Source organism: Ascaphus truei, unplaced genomic scaffold (assembly GCF_040206685.1).
Source record: "Ascaphus truei isolate aAscTru1 unplaced genomic scaffold, aAscTru1.hap1 HAP1_SCAFFOLD_537, whole genome shotgun sequence".
NCBI lineage: Eukaryota > Metazoa > Chordata > Amphibia > Anura > Ascaphidae > Ascaphus > Ascaphus truei.
In genome coordinates this window covers 205,477-226,875 of record NW_027456868.1, presented here as the reverse complement: position 1 = coordinate 226,875, position 21,399 = coordinate 205,477, and the positions used below count along the sequence as shown (strand labels likewise).

Below are 21,399 nucleotides of genomic sequence, written 5' to 3'. Positions count from 1 at the left end.
AAGTATCCACAATAGTTGCCTGCATGCGGAACCCCGGAAGAGTCAACCAGACGTTGCAGTCTGGTAACCACCGAGACACATCCGTTTATCTAGCTGCGAGGCTGGCTAGTCCCACTGATTTGCCCTGACGAAGCTCCGTACGTAGAGGAGTAAGAAACACGTCGGGTGCGATGACGTCATTCGCTCTGATGTCTCGGCAGGCAGGCACGCACACGCGTTGAGCGGTTCTCATCCTTCCCTTCCACCCCCCCCCCCACCCACCCACCCAACTCAACCCTGTTTTGTATTCTGAGTGTAGCTAGCAATAGCCTCAGAATAATGTAGATTGAATTATTTAGCGTACAGGACACTACAGTCCACACAAAGGTATATGGCCTACCTTGAATGTCAAGAACATAGTGAGGCGAAACCCTTGCTTGCTTCAAAAGGTAAGCCATTTGTGTGTGTCATTTGATTTCTCATCTCTGTCTACACATATTTCCCAATCCAGAGCATTGGCCTTCAACCATGACAACAGGGACGCATTCACGGGCATCGTGAACGGCAATTAAAGGAAAAAGGATGCATTGGCCGGGAATCGAACCCGGGCCTCCCGCGTGGCAGGCGAGAATTCTACCACTGAACCACCAATGCTGCACTGCAATGAAGGATACAGTTCGCAGAGGCCATCGTGAAAAGAAACGCCGATGTCAACAATCAGAGAGGATATACCAGCATGCGACAACACATTCCAGTGGCCTAAATGAAAGTTTAACCTTCGCACACCTTTCAAGGGATCCTGGTGTCACAAGCGGTAAAAGGAAACATCGTGACTGACTGACCAAAAGATGGGCTTGTGAGCGCTACCCAACCACCTCCAATGGTTTCATTACTATAACGGCAATATAATATGGCACATTGCAATATGTCGCGGTATATATCAAGTTTGGCCGGGCGGCACTATGTTGCAATGATTAAGGAAAGTCATCTGAACGACCAACCATCAGCTCAAAGATGATAAAGATAGCAGTGCCAACTGTGACTGTTCCCTGCCGGTACTGAGCGTGGGATGATACCGCATGCTATATGGTTTTAAATGTTTTAACCTAGCCGTCAGTTAAATGGTGATAATTCCCATGCGCGGTATTATCGATACACGCTTTGAATCTATGCGAGAAATACTTCACGAGTGACTGGTGGTAAAATGTCGCTGTCCTGGATGAATTAGGGAAGTATCCACAATAGTTGCCTGCATGCGGAACCCCGGAAGAGTCAACCAGACGTTGCAGTCTGGTAACCACCGAGACACATCCGTTTATCTAGCTGCGAGGCTGGCTAGTCCCACTGATTTGCCCTGACGAAGCTCCGTACGTAGAGGAGTAAGAAACACGTCGGGTGCGATGACGTCATTCGCTCTGATGTCTCGGCAGGCAGGCACGCACACGCGTTGAGCGGTTCTCATCCTTCCCTTCCACCCCCCCCCCCACCCACCCACCCACCCACCCACCCACCCACCCAACTCAACCCTGTTTTGTATTCTGAGTGTAGCTAGCAATAGCCTCAGAATAATGTAGATTGAATTATTTAGCGTACAGGACACTACAGTCCACACAAAGGTATATGGCCTACCTTGAATGTCAAGAACATAGTGAGGCGAAACCCTTGCTTGCTTCAAAAGGTAAGCCATTTGTGTGTGTCATTTGATTTCTCATCTCTGTCTACACATATTTCCCAATCCAGAGCATTGGCCTTCAACCATGACAACAGGGACGCATTCACGGGCATCGTGAACGGCAATTAAAGGAAAAAGGATGCATTGGCCGGGAATCGAACCCGGGCCTCCCGCGTGGCAGGCGAGAATTCTACCACTGAACCACCAATGCTGCACTGCAATGAAGGATACAGTTCGCAGAGGCCATCGTGAAAAGAAACGCCGATGTCAACAATCAGAGAGGATATACCAGCATGCGACAACACATTCCAGTGGCCTAAATGAAAGTTTAACCTTCGCACACCTTTCAAGGGATCCTGGTGTCACAAGCGGTAAAAGGAAACATCGTGACTGACTGACCAAAAGATGGGCTTGTGAGCGCTACCCAACCACCTCCAATGGTTTCATTACTATAACGGCAATATAATATGGCACATTGCAATATGTCGCGGTATATATCAAGTTTGGCCGGGCGGCACTATGTTGCAATGATTAAGGAAAGTCATCTGAACGACCAACCATCAGCTCAAAGATGATAAAGATAGCAGTGCCAACTGTGACTGTTCCCTGCCGGTACTGAGCGTGGGATGATACCGCATGCTATATGGTTTTAAATGTTTTAACCTAGCCGTCAGTTAAATGGTGATAATTCCCATGCGCGGTATTATCGATACACGCTTTGAATCTATGCGAGAAATACTTCACGAGTGACTGGTGGTAAAATGTCGCTGTCCTGGATGAATTAGGGAAGTATCCACAATAGTTGCCTGCATGCGGAACCCCGGAAGAGTCAACCAGACGTTGCAGTCTGGTAACCACCGAGACACATCCGTTTATCTAGCTGCGAGGCTGGCTAGTCCCACTGATTTGCCCTGACGAAGCTCCGTACGTAGAGGCGTAAGAAACACGTCGGGTGCGATGACGTCATTCGCTCTGATGTCTCGGCAGGCAGGCACGCACACGCGTTGAGCGGTTCTCATCCTTCCCTTCCACCCCCCCCCCCACCCACCCACCCAACTCAACCCTGTTTTGTATTCTGAGTGTAGCTAGCAATAGCCTCAGAATAATGTAGATTGAATTATTTAGCGTACAGGACACTACAGTCCACACAAAGGTATATGGCCTACCTTGAATGTCAAGAACATAGTGAGGCGAAACCCTTGCTTGCTTCAAAAGGTAAGCCATTTGTGTGTGTCATTTGATTTCTCATCTCTGTCTACACATATTTCCCAATCCAGAGCATTGGCCTTCAACCATGACAACAGGGACGCATTCACGGGCATCGTGAACGGCAATTAAAGGAAAAAGGATGCATTGGCCGGGAATCGAACCCGGGCCTCCCGCGTGGCAGGCGAGAATTCTACCACTGAACCACCAATGCTGCACTGCAATGAAGGATACAGTTCGCAGAGGCCATCGTGAAAAGAAACGCCGATGTCAACAATCAGAGAGGATATACCAGCATGCGACAACACATTCCAGTGGCCTAAATGAAAGTTTAACCTTCGCACACCTTTCAAGGGATCCTGGTGTCACAAGCGGTAAAAGGAAACATCGTGACTGACTGACCAAAAGATGGGCTTGTGAGCGCTACCCAACCACCTCCAATGGTTTCATTACTATAACGGCAATATAATATGGCACATTGCAATATGTCGCGGTATATATCAAGTTTGGCCGGGCGGCACTATGTTGCAATGATTAAGGAAAGTCATCTGAACGACCAACCATCAGCTCAAAGATGATAAAGATAGCAGTGCCAACTGTGACTGTTCCCTGCCGGTACTGAGCGTGGGATGATACCGCATGCTATATGGTTTTAAATGTTTTAACCTAGCCGTCAGTTAAATGGTGATAATTCCCATGCGCGGTATTATCGATACACGCTTTGAATCTATGCGAGAAATACTTCACGAGTGACTGGTGGTAAAATGTCGCTGTCCTGGATGAATTAGGGAAGTATCCACAATAGTTGCCTGCATGCGGAACCCCGGAAGAGTCAACCAGACGTTGCAGTCTGGTAACCACCGAGACACATCCGTTTATCTAGCTGCGAGGCTGGCTAGTCCCACTGATTTGCCCTGACGAAGCTCCGTACGTAGAGGAGTAAGAAACACGTCGGGTGCGATGACGTCATTCGCTCTGATGTCTCGGCAGGCAGGCACGCACACGCGTTGAGCGGTTCTCATCCTTCCCTTCCACCCCCCCCCCCACCCACCCACCCACCCACCCACCCAACTCAACCCTGTTTTGTATTCTGAGTGTAGCTAGCAATAGCCTCAGAATAATGTAGATTGAATTATTTAGCGTACAGGACACTACAGTCCACACAAAGGTATATGGCCTACCTTGAATGTCAAGAACATAGTGAGGCGAAACCCTTGCTTGCTTCAAAAGGTAAGCCATTTGTGTGTGTCATTTGATTTCTCATCTCTGTCTACACATATTTCCCAATCCAGAGCATTGGCCTTCAACCATGACAACAGGGACGCATTCACGGGCATCGTGAACGGCAATTAAAGGAAAAAGGATGCATTGGCCGGGAATCGAACCCGAATTCTACCACTGAACCACCAATGCTGCACTGCAATGAAGGATACAGTTCGCAGAGGCCATCGTGAAAAGAAACGCCGATGTCAACAATCAGAGAGGATATACCAGCATGCGACAACACATTCCAGTGGCCTAAATGAAAGTTTAACCTTCGCACACCTTTCAAGGGATCCTGGTGTCACAAGCGGTAAAAGGAAACATCGTGACTGACTGACCAAAAGATGGGCTTGTGAGCGCTACCCAACCACCTCCAATGGTTTCATTACTATAACGGCAATATAATATGGCACATTGCAATATGTCGCGGTATATATCAAGTTTGGCCGGGCGGCACTATGTTGCAATGATTAAGGAAAGTCATCTGAACTACCAACCATCAGCTCAAAGATGATAAAGATAGCAGTGCCAACTGTGACTGTTCCCTGCCGGTACTGAGCGTGGGATGATACCGCATGCTATATGGTTTTAAATGTTTTAACCTAGCCGTCAGTTAAATGGTGATAATTCCCATGCGCGGTATTATCGATACACGCTTTGAATCTATGCGAGAAATACTTCACGAGTGACTGGTGGTAAAATGTCGCTGTCCTGGATGAATTAGGGAAGTATCCACAATAGTTGCCTGCATGCGGAACCCCGGAAGAGTCAACCAGACGTTGCAGTCTGGTAACCACCGAGACACATCCGTTTATCTAGCTGCGAGGCTGGCTAGTCCCACTGATTTGCCCTGACGAAGCTCCGTACTGCACCGACACACTTTATTCGAGCAAATACCCGGTATGTACCTGGCAGATACCTGGAATGCGCCGCTCCTCACCTCTGACAAGCCCCGTTGCATTTGCCTTCCCAGCCTGGGTTCATGCCTGGCTGATGGGCGGCTGATCTGTTAAATGATAATGATTAGGATTTAATAGGCTGCAATGCTTCGCGTGTCTACCAGATGGCATAAATTCATGAATTGTAATGCAGTATATATATATGTACTGTGCAGTATTGCAGCCAGCGGGAATAAAATGCTTCAATCCCTGCTGGAAAATAACTCAATGCACTCGGGCAGAAAACAGTCACAAACCTCAATACACCCGGGTATACCCGAATTCGTGGGACTAGCCCAGCTCGAATAAAGTGTGTCGCCAGTGTACGTAGAGGAGTAAGAAACACGTCGGGTGCGATGACGTCATTCGCTCTGATGTCTCGGCAGGCAGGCACGCACACGCGTTGAGCGGTTCTCATCCTTCCCTTCCACCCCCCCCCCCACCCACCCACCCACCCACCCACCCACCCACCCACCCAACTCAACCCTGTTTTGTATTCTGAGTGTAGCTAGCAATAGCCTCAGAATAATGTAGATTGAATTATTTAGCGTACAGGACACTACAGTCCACACAAAGGTATATGGCCTACCTTGAATGTCAAGAACATAGTGAGGCGAAACCCTTGCTTGCTTCAAAAGGTAAGCCATTTGTGTGTGTCATTTGATTTCTCATCTCTGTCTACACATATTTCCCAATCCAGAGCATTGGCCTTCAACCATGACAACAGGGACGCATTCACGGGCATCGTGAACGGCAATTAAAGGAAAAAGGATGCATTGGCCGGGAATCGAACCCGAATTCTACCACTGAACCACCAATGCTGCACTGCAATGAAGGATACAGTTCGCAGAGGCCATCGTGAAAAGAAACGCCGATGTCAACAATCAGAGAGGATATACCAGCATGCGACAACACATTCCAGTGGCCTAAATGAAAGTTTAACCTTCGCACACCTTTCAAGGGATCCTGGTGTCACAAGCGGTAAAAGGAAACATCGTGACTGACTGACCAAAAGATGGGCTTGTGAGCGCTACCCAACCACCTCCAATGGTTTCATTACTATAACGGCAATATAATATGGCACATTGCAATATGTCGCGGTATATATCAAGTTTGGCCGGGCGGCACTATGTTGCAATGATTAAGGAAAGTCATCTGAACGACCAACCATCAGCTCAAAGATGATAAAGATAGCAGTGCCAACTGTGACTGTTCCCTGCCGGTACTGAGCGTGGGATGATACCGCATGCTATATGGTTTTAAATGTTTTAACCTAGCCGTCAGTTAAATGGTGATAATTCCCATGCGCGGTATTATCGATACACGCTTTGAATCTATGCGAGAAATACTTCACGAGTGACTGGTGGTAAAATGTCGCTGTCCTGGATGAATTAGGGAAGTATCCACAATAGTTGCCTGCATGCGGAACCCCGGAAGAGTCAACCAGACGTTGCAGTCTGGTAACCACCGAGACACATCCGTTTATCTAGCTGCGAGGCTGGCTAGTCCCACTGATTTGCCCTGACGAAGCTCCGTACGTAGAGGAGTAAGAAACACGTCGGGTGCGATGACGTCATTCGCTCTGATGTCTCGGCAGGCAGGCACGCACACGCGTTGAGCGGTTCTCATCCTTCCCTTCCACCCCCCCCCCACCCACCCCCCCCCACCCACCCAACTCAACCCTGTTTTGTATTCTGAGTGTAGCTAGCAATAGCCTCAGAATAATGTAGATTGAATTATTTAGCGTACAGGACACTACAGTCCACACAAAGGTATATGGCCTACCTTGAATGTCAAGAACATAGTGAGGCGAAACCCTTGCTTGCTTCAAAAGGTAAGCCATTTGTGTGTGTCATTTGATTTCTCATCTCTGTCTACACATATTTCCCAATCCAGAGCATTGGCCTTCAACCATGACAACAGGGACGCATTCACGGGCATCGTGAACGGCAATTAAAGGAAAAAGGATGCATTGGCCGGGAATCGAACCCGGGCCTCCCGCGTGGCAGGCGAGAATTCTACCGCTGAACCACCAATGCTGCACTGCAATGAAGGATACAGTTCGCAGAGGCCATCGTGAAAAGAAACGCCGATGTCAACAATCAGAGAGGATATACCAGCATGCGACAACACATTCCAGTGGCCTAAATGAAAGTTTAACCTTCGCACACCTTTCAAGGGATCCTGGTGTCACAAGCGGTAAAAGGAAACATCGTGACTGACTGACCAAAAGATGGGCTTGTGAGCGCTACCCAACCACCTCCAATGGTTTCATTACTATAACGGCAATATAATACAGTCCACACAAAGGTATATGGCCTACCTTGAATGTCAAGAACATAGTGAGGCGAAACCCTTGCTTGCTTCAAAAGGTAAGCCATTTGTGTGTGTCATTTGATTTCTCATCTCTGTCTACACATATTTCCCAATCCAGAGCATTGGCCTTCAACCATGACAACAGGGACGCATTCACGGGCATCGTGAACGGCAATTAAAGGAAAAAGGATGCATTGGCCGGGAATCGAACCCGGGCCTCCCGCGTGGCAGGCGAGAATTCTACCACTGAACCACCAATGCTGCACTGCAATGAAGGATACAGTTCGCAGAGGCCATCGTGAAAAGAAACGCCGATGTCAACAATCAGAGAGGATATACCAGCATGCGACAACACATTCCAGTGGCCTAAATGAAAGTTTAACCTTCGCACACCTTTCAAGGGATCCTGGTGTCACAAGCGGTAAAAGGAAACATCGTGACTGACTGACCAAAAGATGGGCTTGTGAGCGCTACCCAACCACCTCCAATGGTTTCATTACTATAACGGCAATATAATACAGTCCACACAAAGGTATATGGCCTACCTTGAATGTCAAGAACATAGTGAGGCGAAACCCTTGCTTGCTTCAAAAGGTAAGCCATTTGTGTGTGTCATTTGATTTCTCATCTCTGTCTACACATATTTCCCAATCCAGAGCATTGGCCTTCAACCATGACAACAGGGACGCATTCACGGGCATCGTGAACGGCAATTAAAGGAAAAAGGATGCATTGGCCGGGAATCGAACCCGGGCCTCCCGCGTGGCAGGCGAGAATTCTACCACTGAACCACCAATGCTGCACTGCAATGAAGGATACAGTTCGCAGAGGCCATCGTGAAAAGAAACGCCGATGTCAACAATCAGAGAGGATATACCAGCATGCGACAACACATTCCAGTGGCCTAAATGAAAGTTTAACCTTCGCACACCTTTCAAGGGATCCTGGTGTCACAAGCGGTAAAAGGAAACATCGTGACTGACTGACCAAAAGATGGGCTTGTGAGCGCTACCCAACCACCTCCAATGGTTTCATTACTATAACGGCAATATAATATGGCACATTGCAATATGTCGCGGTATATATCAAGTTTGGCCGGGCGGCACTATGTTGCAATGATTAAGGAAAGTCATCTGAACGACCAACCATCAGCTCAAAGATGATAAAGATAGCAGTGCCAACTGTGACTGTTCCCTGCCGGTACTGAGCGTGGGATGATACCGCATGCTATATGGTTTTAAATGTTTTAACCTAGCCGTCAGTTAAATGGTGATAATTCCCATGCGCGGTATTATCGATACACGCTTTGAATCTATGCGAGAAATACTTCACGAGTGACTGGTGGTAAAATGTCGCTGTCCTGGATGAATTAGGGAAGTATCCACAATAGTTGCCTGCATGCGGAACCCCGGAAGAGTCAACCAGACGTTGCAGTCTGGTAACCACCGAGACACATCCGTTTATCTAGCTGCGAGGCTGGCTAGTCCCACTGATTTGCCCTGACGAAGCTCCGTACGTAGAGGAGTAAGAAACACGTCGGGTGCGATGACGTCATTCGCTCTGATGTCTCGGCAGGCAGGCACGCACACGCGTTGAGCGGTTCTCATCCTTCCCTTCCACCCCCCCCCCACCCACCCCCCCCCACCCACCCACCCACCCACCCACCCAACTCAACCCTGTTTTGTATTCTGAGTGTAGCTAGCAATAGCCTCAGAATAATGTAGATTGAATTATTTAGCGTACAGGACACTACAGTCCACACAAAGGTATATGGCCTACCTTGAATGTCAAGAACATAGTGAGGCGAAACCCTTGCTTGCTTCAAAAGGTAAGCCATTTGTGTGTGTCATTTGATTTCTCATCTCTGTCTACACATATTTCCCAATCCAGAGCATTGGCCTTCAACCATGACAACAGGGACGCATTCACGGGCATCGTGAACGGCAATTAAAGGAAAAAGGATGCATTGGCCGGGAATCGAACCCGGGCCTCCCGCGTGGCAGGCGAGAATTCTACCACTGAACCACCAATGCTGCACTGCAATGAAGGATACAGTTCGCAGAGGCCATCGTTAAAAGAAACGCCGATGTCAACAATCAGAGAGGATATACCAGCATGCGACAACACATTCCAGTGGCCTAAATGAAAGTTTAACCTTCGCACACCTTTCAAGGGATCCTGGTGTCACAAGCGGTAAAAGGAAACATCGTGACTGACTGACCAAAAGATGGGCTTGTGAGCGCTACCCAACCACCTCCAATGGTTTCATTACTATAACGGCAATATAATATGGCACATTGCAATATGTCGCGGTATATATCAAGTTTGGCCGGGCGGCACTATGTTGCAATGATTAAGGAAAGTCATCTGAACGACCAACCATCAGCTCAAAGATGATAAAGATAGCAGTGCCAACTGTGACTGTTCCCTGCCGGTACTGAGCGTGGGATGATACCGCATGCTATATGGTTTTAAATGTTTTAACCTAGCCGTCAGTTAAATGGTGATAATTCCCATGCGCGGTATTATCGATACACGCTTTGAATCTATGCGAGAAATACTTCACGAGTGACTGGTGGTAAAATGTCGCTGTCCTGGATGAATTAGGGAAGTATCCACAATAGTTGCCTGCATGCGGAACCCCGGAAGAGTCAACCAGACGTTGCAGTCTGGTAACCACCGAGACACATCCGTTTATCTAGCTGCGAGGCTGGCTAGTCCCACTGATTTGCCCTGACGAAGCTCCGTACGTAGAGGAGTAAGAAACACGTCGGGTGCGATGACGTCATTCGCTCTGATGTCTCGGCAGGCAGGCACGCACACGCGTTGAGCGGTTCTCATCCTTCCCTTCCACCCCCCCCCCCACCCACCCACCCACCCACCCACCCACCCAACTCAACCCTGTTTTGTATTCTGAGTGTAGCTAGCAATAGCCTCAGAATAATGTAGATTGAATTATTTAGCGTACAGGACACTACAGTCCACACAAAGGTATATGGCCTACCTTGAATGTCAAGAACATAGTGAGGCGAAACCCTTGCTTGCTTCAAAAGGTAAGCCATTTGTGTGTGTCATTTGATTTCTCATCTCTGTCTACACATATTTCCCAATCCAGAGCATTGGCCTTCAACCATGACAACAGGGACGCATTCACGGGCATCGTGAACGGCAATTAAAGGAAAAAGGATGCATTGGCCGGGAATCGAACCCGAATTCTACCACTGAACCACCAATGCTGCACTGCAATGAAGGATACAGTTCGCAGAGGCCATCGTGAAAAGAAACGCCGATGTCAACAATCAGAGAGGATATACCAGCATGCGACAACACATTCCAGTGGCCTAAATGAAAGTTTAACCTTCGCACACCTTTCAAGGGATCCTGGTGTCACAAGCGGTAAAAGGAAACATCGTGACTGACTGACCAAAAGATGGGCTTGTGAGCGCTACCCAACCACCTCCAATGGTTTCATTACTATAACGGCAATATAATATGGCACATTGCAATATGTCGCGGTATATATCAAGTTTGGCCGGGCGGCACTATGTTGCAATGATTAAGGAAAGTCATCTGAACGACCAACCATCAGCTCAAAGATGATAAAGATAGCAGTGCCAACTGTGACTGTTCCCTGCCGGTACTGAGCGTGGGATGATACCGCATGCTATATGGTTTTAAATGTTTTAACCTAGCCGTCAGTTAAATGGTGATAATTCCCATGCGCGGTATTATCGATACACGCTTTGAATCTATGCGAGAAATACTTCACGAGTGACTGGTGGTAAAATGTCGCTGTCCTGGATGAATTAGGGAAGTATCCACAATAGTTGCCTGCATGCGGAACCCCGGAAGAGTCAACCAGACGTTTCAGTCTGGTAACCACCGAGACACATCCGTTTATCTAGCTGCGAGGCTGGCTAGTCCCACTGATTTGCCCTGACGAAGCTCCGTACGTAGAGGAGTAAGAAACACGTCGGGTGCGATGACGTCATTCGCTCTGATGTCTCGGCAGGCAGGCACGCACACGCGTTGAGCGGTTCTCATCCTTCCCTTCCACCCCCCCCCCACCCACCCCCCCCCCACCCACCCAACTCAACCCTGTTTTGTATTCTGAGTGTAGCTAGCAATAGCCTCAGAATAATGTAGATTGAATTATTTAGCGTACAGGACACTACAGTCCACACAAAGGTATATGGCCTACCTTGAATGTCAAGAACATAGTGAGGCGAAACCCTTGCTTGCTTCAAAAGGTAAGCCATTTGTGTGTGTCATTTGATTTCTCATCTCTGTCTACACATATTTCCCAATCCAGAGCATTGGCCTTCAACCATGACAACAGGGACGCATTCACGGGCATCGTGAACGGCAATTAAAGGAAAAAGGATGCATTGGCCGGGAATCGAACCCGGGCCTCCCGCGTGGCAGGCGAGAATTCTACCACTGAACCACCAATGCTGCACTGCAATGAAGGATACAGTTCGCAGAGGCCATCGTGAAAAGAAACGCCGATGTCAACAATCAGAGAGGATATACCAGCATGCGACAACACATTCCAGTGGCCTAAATGAAAGTTTAACCTTCGCACACCTTTCAAGGGATCCTGGTGTCACAAGCGGTAAAAGGAAACATCGTGACTGACTGACCAAAAGATGGGCTTGTGAGCGCTACCCAACCACCTCCAATGGTTTCATTACTATAACGGCAATATAATATGGCACATTGCAATATGTCGCGGTATATATCAAGTTTGGCCGGGCGGCACTATGTTGCAATGATTAAGGAAAGTCATCTGAACGACCAACCATCAGCTCAAAGATGATAAAGATAGCAGTGCCAACTGTGACTGTTCCCTGCCGGTACTGAGCGTGGGATGATACCGCATGCTATATGGTTTTAAATGTTTTAACCTAGCCGTCAGTTAAATGGTGATAATTCCCATGCGCGGTATTATCGATACACGCTTTGAATCTATGCGAGAAATACTTCACGAGTGACTGGTGGTAAAATGTCGCTGTCCTGGATGAATTAGGGAAGTATCCACAATAGTTGCCTGCATGCGGAACCCCGGAAGAGTCAACCAGACGTTGCAGTCTGGTAACCACCGAGACACATCCGTTTATCTAGCTGCGAGGCTGGCTAGTCCCACTGATTTGCCCTGACGAAGCTCCGTACGTAGAGGAGTAAGAAACACGTCGGGTGCGATGACGTCATTCGCTCTGATGTCTCGGCAGGCAGGCACGCACACGCGTTGAGCGGTTCTCATCCTTCCCTTCCACCCCCCCCCCCACCCACCCACCCACCCACCCACCCACCCAACTCAACCCTGTTTTGTATTCTGAGTGTAGCTAGCAATAGCCTCAGAATAATGTAGATTGAATTATTTAGCGTACAGGACACTACAGTCCACACAAAGGTATATGGCCTACCTTGAATGTCAAGAACATAGTGAGGCGAAACCCTTGCTTGCTTCAAAAGGTAAGCCATTTGTGTGTGTCATTTGATTTCTCATCTCTGTCTACACATATTTCCCAATCCAGAGCATTGGCCTTCAACCATGACAACAGGGACGCATTCACGGGCATCGTGAACGGCAATTAAAGGAAAAAGGATGCATTGGCCGGGAATCGAACCCGGGCCTCCCGCGTGGCAGGCGAGAATTCTACCACTGAACCACCAATGCTGCACTGCAATGAAGGATACAGTTCGCAGAGGCCATCGTGAAAAGAAACGCCGATGTCAACAATCAGAGAGGATATACCAGCATGCGACAACACATTCCAGTGGCCTAAATGAAAGTTTAACCTTCGCACACCTTTCAAGGGATCCTGGTGTCACAAGCGGTAAAAGGAAACATCGTGACTGACTGACCAAAAGATGGGCTTGTGAGCGCTACCCAACCACCTCCAATGGTTTCATTACTATAACGGCAATATAATATGGCACATTGCAATATGTCGCGGTATATATCAAGTTTGGCCGGGCGGCACTATGTTGCAATGATTAAGGAAAGTCATCTGAACGACCAACCATCAGCTCAAAGATGATAAAGATAGCAGTGCCAACTGTGACTGTTCCCTGCCGGTACTGAGCGTGGGATGATACCGCATGCTATATGGTTTTAAATGTTTTAACCTAGCCGTCAGTTAAATGGTGATAATTCCCATGCGCGGTATTATCGATACACGCTTTGAATCTATGCGAGAAATACTTCACGAGTGACTGGTGGTAAAATGTCGCTGTCCTGGATGAATTAGGGAAGTATCCACAATAGTTGCCTGCATGCGGAACCCCGGAAGAGTCAACCAGACGTTGCAGTCTGGTAACCACCGAGACACATCCGTTTATCTAGCTGCGAGGCTGGCTAGTCCCACTGATTTGCCCTGACGAAGCTCCGTACGTAGAGGAGTAAGAAACACGTCGGGTGCGATGACGTCATTCGCTCTGATGTCTCGGCAGGCAGGCACGCACACGCGTTGAGCGGTTCTCATCCTTCCCTTCCACCCCCCCCCCACCCACCCCCCCCCACCCACCCACCCACCCACCCACCCAACTCAACCCTGTTTTGTATTCTGAGTGTAGCTAGCAATAGCCTCAGAATAATGTAGATTGAATTATTTAGCGTACAGGACACTACAGTCCACACAAAGGTATATGGCCTACCTTGAATGTCAAGAACATAGTGAGGCGAAACCCTTGCTTGCTTCAAAAGGTAAGCCATTTGTGTGTGTCATTTGATTTCTCATCTCTGTCTACACATATTTCCCAATCCAGAGCATTGGCCTTCAACCATGACAACAGGGACGCATTCACGGGCATCGTGAACGGCAATTAAAGGAAAAAGGATGCATTGGCCGGGAATCGAACCCGGGCCTCCCGCGTGGCAGGCGAGAATTCTACCACTGAACCACCAATGCTGCACTGCAATGAAGGATACAGTTCGCAGAGGCCATCGTTAAAAGAAACGCCGATGTCAACAATCAGAGAGGATATACCAGCATGCGACAACACATTCCAGTGGCCTAAATGAAAGTTTAACCTTCGCACACCTTTCAAGGGATCCTGGTGTCACAAGCGGTAAAAGGAAACATCGTGACTGACTGACCAAAAGATGGGCTTGTGAGCGCTACCCAACCACCTCCAATGGTTTCATTACTATAACGGCAATATAATATGGCACATTGCAATATGTCGCGGTATATATCAAGTTTGGCCGGGCGGCACTATGTTGCAATGATTAAGGAAAGTCATCTGAACGACCAACCATCAGCTCAAAGATGATAAAGATAGCAGTGCCAACTGTGACTGTTCCCTGCCGGTACTGAGCGTGGGATGATACCGCATGCTATATGGTTTTAAATGTTTTAACCTAGCCGTCAGTTAAATGGTGATAATTCCCATGCGCGGTATTATCGATACACGCTTTGAATCTATGCGAGAAATACTTCACGAGTGACTGGTGGTAAAATGTCGCTGTCCTGGATGAATTAGGGAAGTATCCACAATAGTTGCCTGCATGCGGAACCCCGGAAGAGTCAACCAGACGTTGCAGTCTGGTAACCACCGAGACACATCCGTTTATCTAGCTGCGAGGCTGGCTAGTCCCACTGATTTGCCCTGACGAAGCTCCGTACGTAGAGGAGTAAGAAACACGTCGGGTGCGATGACGTCATTCGCTCTGATGTCTCGGCAGGCAGGCACGCACACGCGTTGAGCGGTTCTCATCCTTCCCTTCCACCCCCCCCCCCACCCACCCACCCACCCACCCACCCACCCAACTCAACCCTGTTTTGTATTCTGAGTGTAGCTAGCAATAGCCTCAGAATAATGTAGATTGAATTATTTAGCGTACAGGACACTACAGTCCACACAAAGGTATATGGCCTACCTTGAATGTCAAGAACATAGTGAGGCGAAACCCTTGCTTGCTTCAAAAGGTAAGCCATTTGTGTGTGTCATTTGATTTCTCATCTCTGTCTACACATATTTCCCAATCCAGAGCATTGGCCTTCAACCATGACAACAGGGACGCATTCACGGGCATCGTGAACGGCAATTAAAGGAAAAAGGATGCATTGGCCGGGAATCGAACCCGAATTCTACCACTGAACCACCAATGCTGCACTGCAATGAAGGATACAGTTCGCAGAGGCCATCGTGAAAAGAAACGCCGATGTCAACAATCAGAGAGGATATACCAGCATGCGACAACACATTCCAGTGGCCTAAATGAAAGTTTAACCTTCGCACACCTTTCAAGGGATCCTGGTGTCACAAGCGGTAAAAGGAAACATCGTGACTGACTGACCAAAAGATGGGCTTGTGAGCGCTACCCAACCACCTCCAATGGTTTCATTACTATAACGGCAATATAATATGGCACATTGCAATATGTCGCGGTATATATCAAGTTTGGCCGGGCGGCACTATGTTGCAATGATTAAGGAAAGTCATCTGAACGACCAACCATCAGCTCAAAGATGATAAAGATAGCAGTGCCAACTGTGACTGTTCCCTGCCGGTACTGAGCGTGGGATGATACCGCATGCTATATGGTTTTAAATGTTTTAACCTAGCCGTCAGTTAAATGGTGATAATTCCCATGCGCGGTATTATCGATACACGCTTTGAATCTATGCGAGAAATACTTCACGAGTGACTGGTGGTAAAATGTCGCTGTCCTGGATGAATTAGGGAAGTATCCACAATAGTTGCCTGCATGCGGAACCCTGGAAGAGTCAACCAGACGTTGCAGTCTGGTAACCACCGAGACACATCCGTTTATCTAGCTGCGAGGCTGGCTAGTCCCACTGATTTGCCCTGACGAAGCTCCGTACGTAGAGGAGTAAGAAACACGTCGGGTGCGATGACGTCATTCGCTCTGATGTCTCGGCAGGCAGGCACGCACACGCGTTGAGCGGTTCTCATCCTTCCCTTCCACCCCCCCCCCCACCCACCCACCCACCCACCCACCCACCCACCCAACTCAACCCTGTTTTGTATTCTGAGTGTAGCTAGCAATAGCCTCAGAATAATGTAGATTGAATTATTTAGCGTACAGGACACTACAGTCCACACAAAGGTATATGGCCTACCTTGAATGTCAAGAACATAGTGAGGCGAAACCCTTGCTTGCTTCAAAAGGTAAGCCATTTGTGTGTGTCATTTGATTTCTCATCTCTGTCTACACATATTTCCCAATCCAGAGCATTGGCCTTCAACCATGACAACAGGGACGCATTCACGGGCATCGTGAACGGCAATTAAAGGAAAAAGGATGCATTGGCCGGGAATCGAACCCGAATTCTACCACTGAACCACCAATGCTGCACTGCAATGAAGGATACAGTTCGCAGAGGCCATCGTGAAAAGAAACGCCGATGTCAACAATCAGAGAGGATATACCAGCATGCGACAACACATTCCAGTGGCCTAAATGAAAGTTTAACCTTCGCACACCTTTCAAGGGATCCTGGTGTCACAAGCGGTAAAAGGAAACATCGTGACTGACTGACCAAAAGATGGGCTTGTGAGCGCTACCCAACCACCTCCAATGGTTTCATTACTATAACGGCAATATAATATGGCACATTGCAATATGTCGCGGTATATATCAAGTTTGGCCGGGCGGCACTATGTTGCAATGATTAAGGAAAGTCATCTGAACGACCAACCATCAGCTCAAAGATGATAAAGATAGCAGTGCCAACTGTGACTGTTCCCTGCCGGTACTGAGCGTGGGATGATACCGCATGCTATATGGTTTTAAATGTTTTAACCTAGCCGTCAGTTAAATGGTGATAATTCCCATGCGCGGTATTATCGATACACGCTTTGAATCTATGCGAGAAATACTTCACGAGTGACTGGTGGTAAAATGTCGCTGTCCTGGATGAATTAGGGAAGTATCCACAATAGTTGCCTGCATGCGGAACCCCGGAAGAGTCAACCAGACGTTGCAGTCTGGTAACCACCGAGACACATCCGTTTATCTAGCTGCGAGGCTGGCTAGTCCCACTGATTTGCCCTGACGAAGCTCCGTACGTAGAGGAGTAAGAAACACGTCGGGTGCGATGACGTCATTCGCTCTGATGTCTCGGCAGGCAGGCACGCACACGCGTTGAGCGGTTCTCATCCTTCCCTTCCACCCCCCCCCCCACCCACCCACCCACCCACCCACCCACCCAACTCAACCCTGTTTTGTATTCTGAGTGTAGCTAGCAATAGCCTCAGAATAATGTAGATTGAATTATTTAGCGTACAGGACACTACAGTCCACACAAAGGTATATGGCCTACCTTGAATGTCAAGAACATAGTGAGGCGAAACCCTTGCTTGCTTCAAAAGGTAAGCCATTTGTGTGTGTCATTTGATTTCTCATCTCTGTCTACACATATTTCCCAATCCAGAGCATTGGCCTTCAACCATGACAACAGGGACGCATTCACGGGCATCGTGAACGGCAATTAAAGGAAAAAGGATGCATTGGCCGGGAATCGAACCCGAATTCTACCACTGAACCACCAATGCTGCACTGCAATGAAGGATACAGTTCGCAGAGGCCATCGTGAAAAGAAACGCCGATGTCAACAATCAGAGAGGATATACCAGCATGCGACAACACATTCCAGTGGCCTAAATGAAAGTTTAACCTTCGCACACCTTTCAAGGGATCCTGGTGTCACAAGCGGTAAAAGGAAACATCGTGACTGACTGACCAAAAGATGGGCTTGTGAGCGCTACCCAACCACCTCCAATGGTTTCATTACTATAACGGCAATATAATATGGCACATTGCAATATGTCGCTGTATATATCAAGTTTGGCCGGGCGGCACTATGTTGCAATGATTAAGGAAAGTCATCTGAACGACCAACCATCAGCTCAAAGATGATAAAGATAGCAGTGCCAACTGTGACTGTTCCCTGCCGGTACTGAGCGTGGGATGATACCGCATGCTATATGGTTTTAAATGTTTTAACCTAGCCGTCAGTTAAATGGTGATAATTCCCATGCGCGGTATTATCGATACACGCTTTGAATCTATGCGAGAAATACTTCACGAGTGACTGGTGGTAAAATGTCGCTGTCCTGGATGAATTAGGGAAGTATCCACAATAGTTGCCTGCATGCGGAACCCCGGAAGAGTCAACCAGACGTTGCAGTCTGGTAACCACCGAGACACATCCGTTTATCTAGCTGCGAGGCTGGCTAGTCCCACTGATTTGCCCTGACGAAGCTCCGTACGTAGAGGAGTAAGAAACACGTCGGGTGCGATGACGTCATTCGCTCTGATGTCTCGGCAGGCAGGCACGCACACGCGTTGAGCGGTTCTCATCCTTCCCTTCCACCCCCCCCCCACCCACCCCCCCCCCACCCACCCAACTCAACCCTGTTTTGTATTCTGAGTGTAGCTAGCAATAGCCTCAGAATAATGTAGATTGAATTATTTAGCGTACAGGACACTACAGTCCACACAAAGGTATATGGCCTACCTTGAATGTCAAGAACATAGTGAGGCGAAACCCTTGCTTGCTTCAAAAGGTAAGCCATTTGTGTGTGTCATTTGATTTCTCATCTCTGTCTACACATATTTCCCAATCCAGAGCATTGGCCTTCAACCATGACAACAGGGACGCATTCACGGGCATCGTGAACGGCAATTAAAGGAAAAAGGATGCATTGGCCGGGAATCGAACCCGGGCCTCCCGCGTGGCAGGCGAGAATTCTACCACTGAACCACCAATGCTGCACTGCAATGAAGGATACAGTTCGCAGAGGCCATCGTGAAAAGAAACGCCGATGTCAACAATCAGAGAGGATATACCAGCATGCGACAACACATTCCAGTGGCCTAAATGAAAGTTTAACCTTCGCACACCTTTCAAGGGATCCTGGTGTCACAAGCGGTAAAAGGAAACATCGTGACTGACTGACCAAAAGATGGGCTTGTGAGCGCTACCCAACCACCTCCAATGGTTTCATTACTATAACGGCAATATAATATGGCACATTGCAATATGTCGCGGTATATATCAAGTTTGGCCGGGCGGCACTATGTTGCAATGATTAAGGAAAGTCATCTGAACGACCAACCATCAGCTCAAAGATGATAAAGATAGCAGTGCCAACTGTGACTGTTCCCTGCCGGTACTGAGCGTGGGATGATACCGCATGCTATATGGTTTTAAATGTTTTAACCTAGCCGTCAGTTAAATGGTGATAATTCCCATGCGCGGTATTATCGATACACGCTTTGAATCTATGCGAGAAATACTTCACGAGTGACTGGTGGTAAAATGTCGCTGTCCTGGATGAATTAGGGAAGTATCCACAATAGTTGCCTGCATGCGGAACCCCGGAAGAGTCAACCAGACGTTGCAGTCTGGTAACCACCGAGACACATCCGTTTATCTAGCTGCGAGGCTGGCTAGTCCCACTGATTTGCCCTGACGAAGCTCCGTACGTAGAGGAGTAAGAAACACGTCGGGTGCGATGACGTCATTCGCTCTGATGTCTCGGCAGGCAGGCACGCACACGCGTTGAGCGGTTCTCATCCTTCCCTTCCACCCCCCCCCCCACCCACCCACCCACCCACCCACCCACCCACCCACCCACCCAACTCAACCCTGTTTTGTATTCTGAGTGTAGCTAGCAATAGCCTCAGAATAATGTAGATTGAATTATTTAGCGTACAGGACACTACAGTCCACACAAAGGTATATGGCCTACCTTGAATGTCAAGAACATAGTGAGGCGAAACCCTTGCTTGCTTCAAAAGGTAAGCCATTTGTGTGTGTCATTTGATTTCTCATCTCTGTCTACACATATTTCCCAATCCAGAGCATTGGCCTTCAACCATGACAACAGGGACGCATTCACGGGCATCGTGAACGGCAATTAAAGGAAAAAGGATGCATTGGCCGGGAATCGAACCCGAATTCTACCACTGAACCACCAATGCTGCACTGCAATGAAGGATACAGTTCGCAGAGGCCATCGTGAAAAGAAACGCCGATGTCAACAATCAGAGAGGATATACCAGCATGCGACAACACATTCCAGTGGCCTAAATGAAAGTTTAACCTTCGCACACCTTTCAAGGGATCCTGGTGTCACAAGCGGTAAAAGGAAACATCGTGACTGACTGACCAAAAGATGGGCTTGTGAGCGCTACCCAACCACCTCCAATGGTTTCATTACTATAACGGCAATATAATATGGCACATTGCAATATGTCGCGGTATATATCAAGTTTGGCCGGGCGGCACTATGTTGCAATGATTAAGGAAAGTCATCTGAACGACCAACCATCAGCTCAAAGATGATAAAGATAGCAGTGCCAACTGTGACTGTTCCCTGCCGGTACTGAGCGTGGGATGATACCGCATGCTATATGGTTTTAAATGTTTTAACCTAGCCGTCAGTTAAATGGTGATAATTCCCATGCGCGGTATTATCGATACACGCTTTGAATCTATGCGAGAAATACTTCACGAGTGACTGGTGGTAAAATGTCGCTGTCCTGGATGAATTAGGGAAGTATCCACAATAGTTGCCTGCATGCGGAACCCCGGAAGAGTCAACCAGACGTTGCAGTCTGGTAACCACCGAGACACATCCGTTTATCTAGCTGCGAGGCTGGCTAGTCCCACTGATTTGCCCTGACGAAGCTCCGTACGTAGAGGAGTAAGAAACACGTCGGGTGCGATGACGTCATTCGCTCTGATGTCTCGGCAGGCAGGCACGCACACGCGTTGAGCGGTTCTCATCCTTCCCTTCCACCCCCCCCCCCACCCACCCACCCACCCACCCACCCACCCAACTCAACCCTGTTTTGTATTCTGAGTGTAGCTAGCAATAGCCTCAGAATAATGTAGATTGAATTATTTAGCGTACAGGACACTACAGTCCACACAAAGGTATATGGCCTACCTTGAATGTCAAGAACATAGTGAGGCGAAACCCTTGCTTGCTTCAAAAGGTAAGCCATTTGTGTGTGTCATTTGATTTCTCATCTCTGTCTAC

The 21,399-nt window shown here is 48.2% G+C and overlaps 10 non-coding genes across 10 annotated transcripts; all 10 read right to left on the bottom strand.

Moving 5' to 3' along the window:
* Positions 1-562: 562 nt before the first annotated feature.
* TRNAG-GCC (transfer RNA glycine (anticodon GCC)) lies at positions 563-633 on the bottom strand. Its single transcript has one exon. It is a non-coding gene; the product is annotated as a tRNA-Gly (tRNA).
* Positions 634-1,791: 1,158 nt separating this feature from the next.
* Positions 1,792-1,862, bottom strand: TRNAG-GCC (transfer RNA glycine (anticodon GCC)). Its single transcript has one exon. It is a non-coding gene; the product is annotated as a tRNA-Gly (tRNA).
* Positions 1,863-3,000: 1,138 nt separating this feature from the next.
* TRNAG-GCC (transfer RNA glycine (anticodon GCC)) lies at positions 3,001-3,071 on the bottom strand. Its single transcript has one exon. It is a non-coding gene; the product is annotated as a tRNA-Gly (tRNA).
* A 4,493-nt stretch (positions 3,072-7,564) lies between these two features.
* TRNAG-GCC (transfer RNA glycine (anticodon GCC)) lies at positions 7,565-7,635 on the bottom strand. The gene has a single exon. It is a non-coding gene; the product is annotated as a tRNA-Gly (tRNA).
* Positions 7,636-8,102: 467 nt separating this feature from the next.
* TRNAG-GCC (transfer RNA glycine (anticodon GCC)) lies at positions 8,103-8,173 on the bottom strand. The gene has a single exon. It is a non-coding gene; the product is annotated as a tRNA-Gly (tRNA).
* A 1,163-nt stretch (positions 8,174-9,336) lies between these two features.
* On the bottom strand, positions 9,337-9,407 carry TRNAG-GCC (transfer RNA glycine (anticodon GCC)). Its single transcript has one exon. It is a non-coding gene; the product is annotated as a tRNA-Gly (tRNA).
* Positions 9,408-11,758: 2,351 nt separating this feature from the next.
* Positions 11,759-11,829, bottom strand: TRNAG-GCC (transfer RNA glycine (anticodon GCC)). Its single transcript has one exon. It is a non-coding gene; the product is annotated as a tRNA-Gly (tRNA).
* A 1,154-nt stretch (positions 11,830-12,983) lies between these two features.
* On the bottom strand, positions 12,984-13,054 carry TRNAG-GCC (transfer RNA glycine (anticodon GCC)). The gene has a single exon. It is a non-coding gene; the product is annotated as a tRNA-Gly (tRNA).
* Positions 13,055-14,217: 1,163 nt separating this feature from the next.
* TRNAG-GCC (transfer RNA glycine (anticodon GCC)) lies at positions 14,218-14,288 on the bottom strand. Its single transcript has one exon. It is a non-coding gene; the product is annotated as a tRNA-Gly (tRNA).
* Positions 14,289-19,049: 4,761 nt separating this feature from the next.
* Positions 19,050-19,120, bottom strand: TRNAG-GCC (transfer RNA glycine (anticodon GCC)). Its single transcript has one exon. It is a non-coding gene; the product is annotated as a tRNA-Gly (tRNA).
* Positions 19,121-21,399: the final 2,279 nt, after the last annotated feature.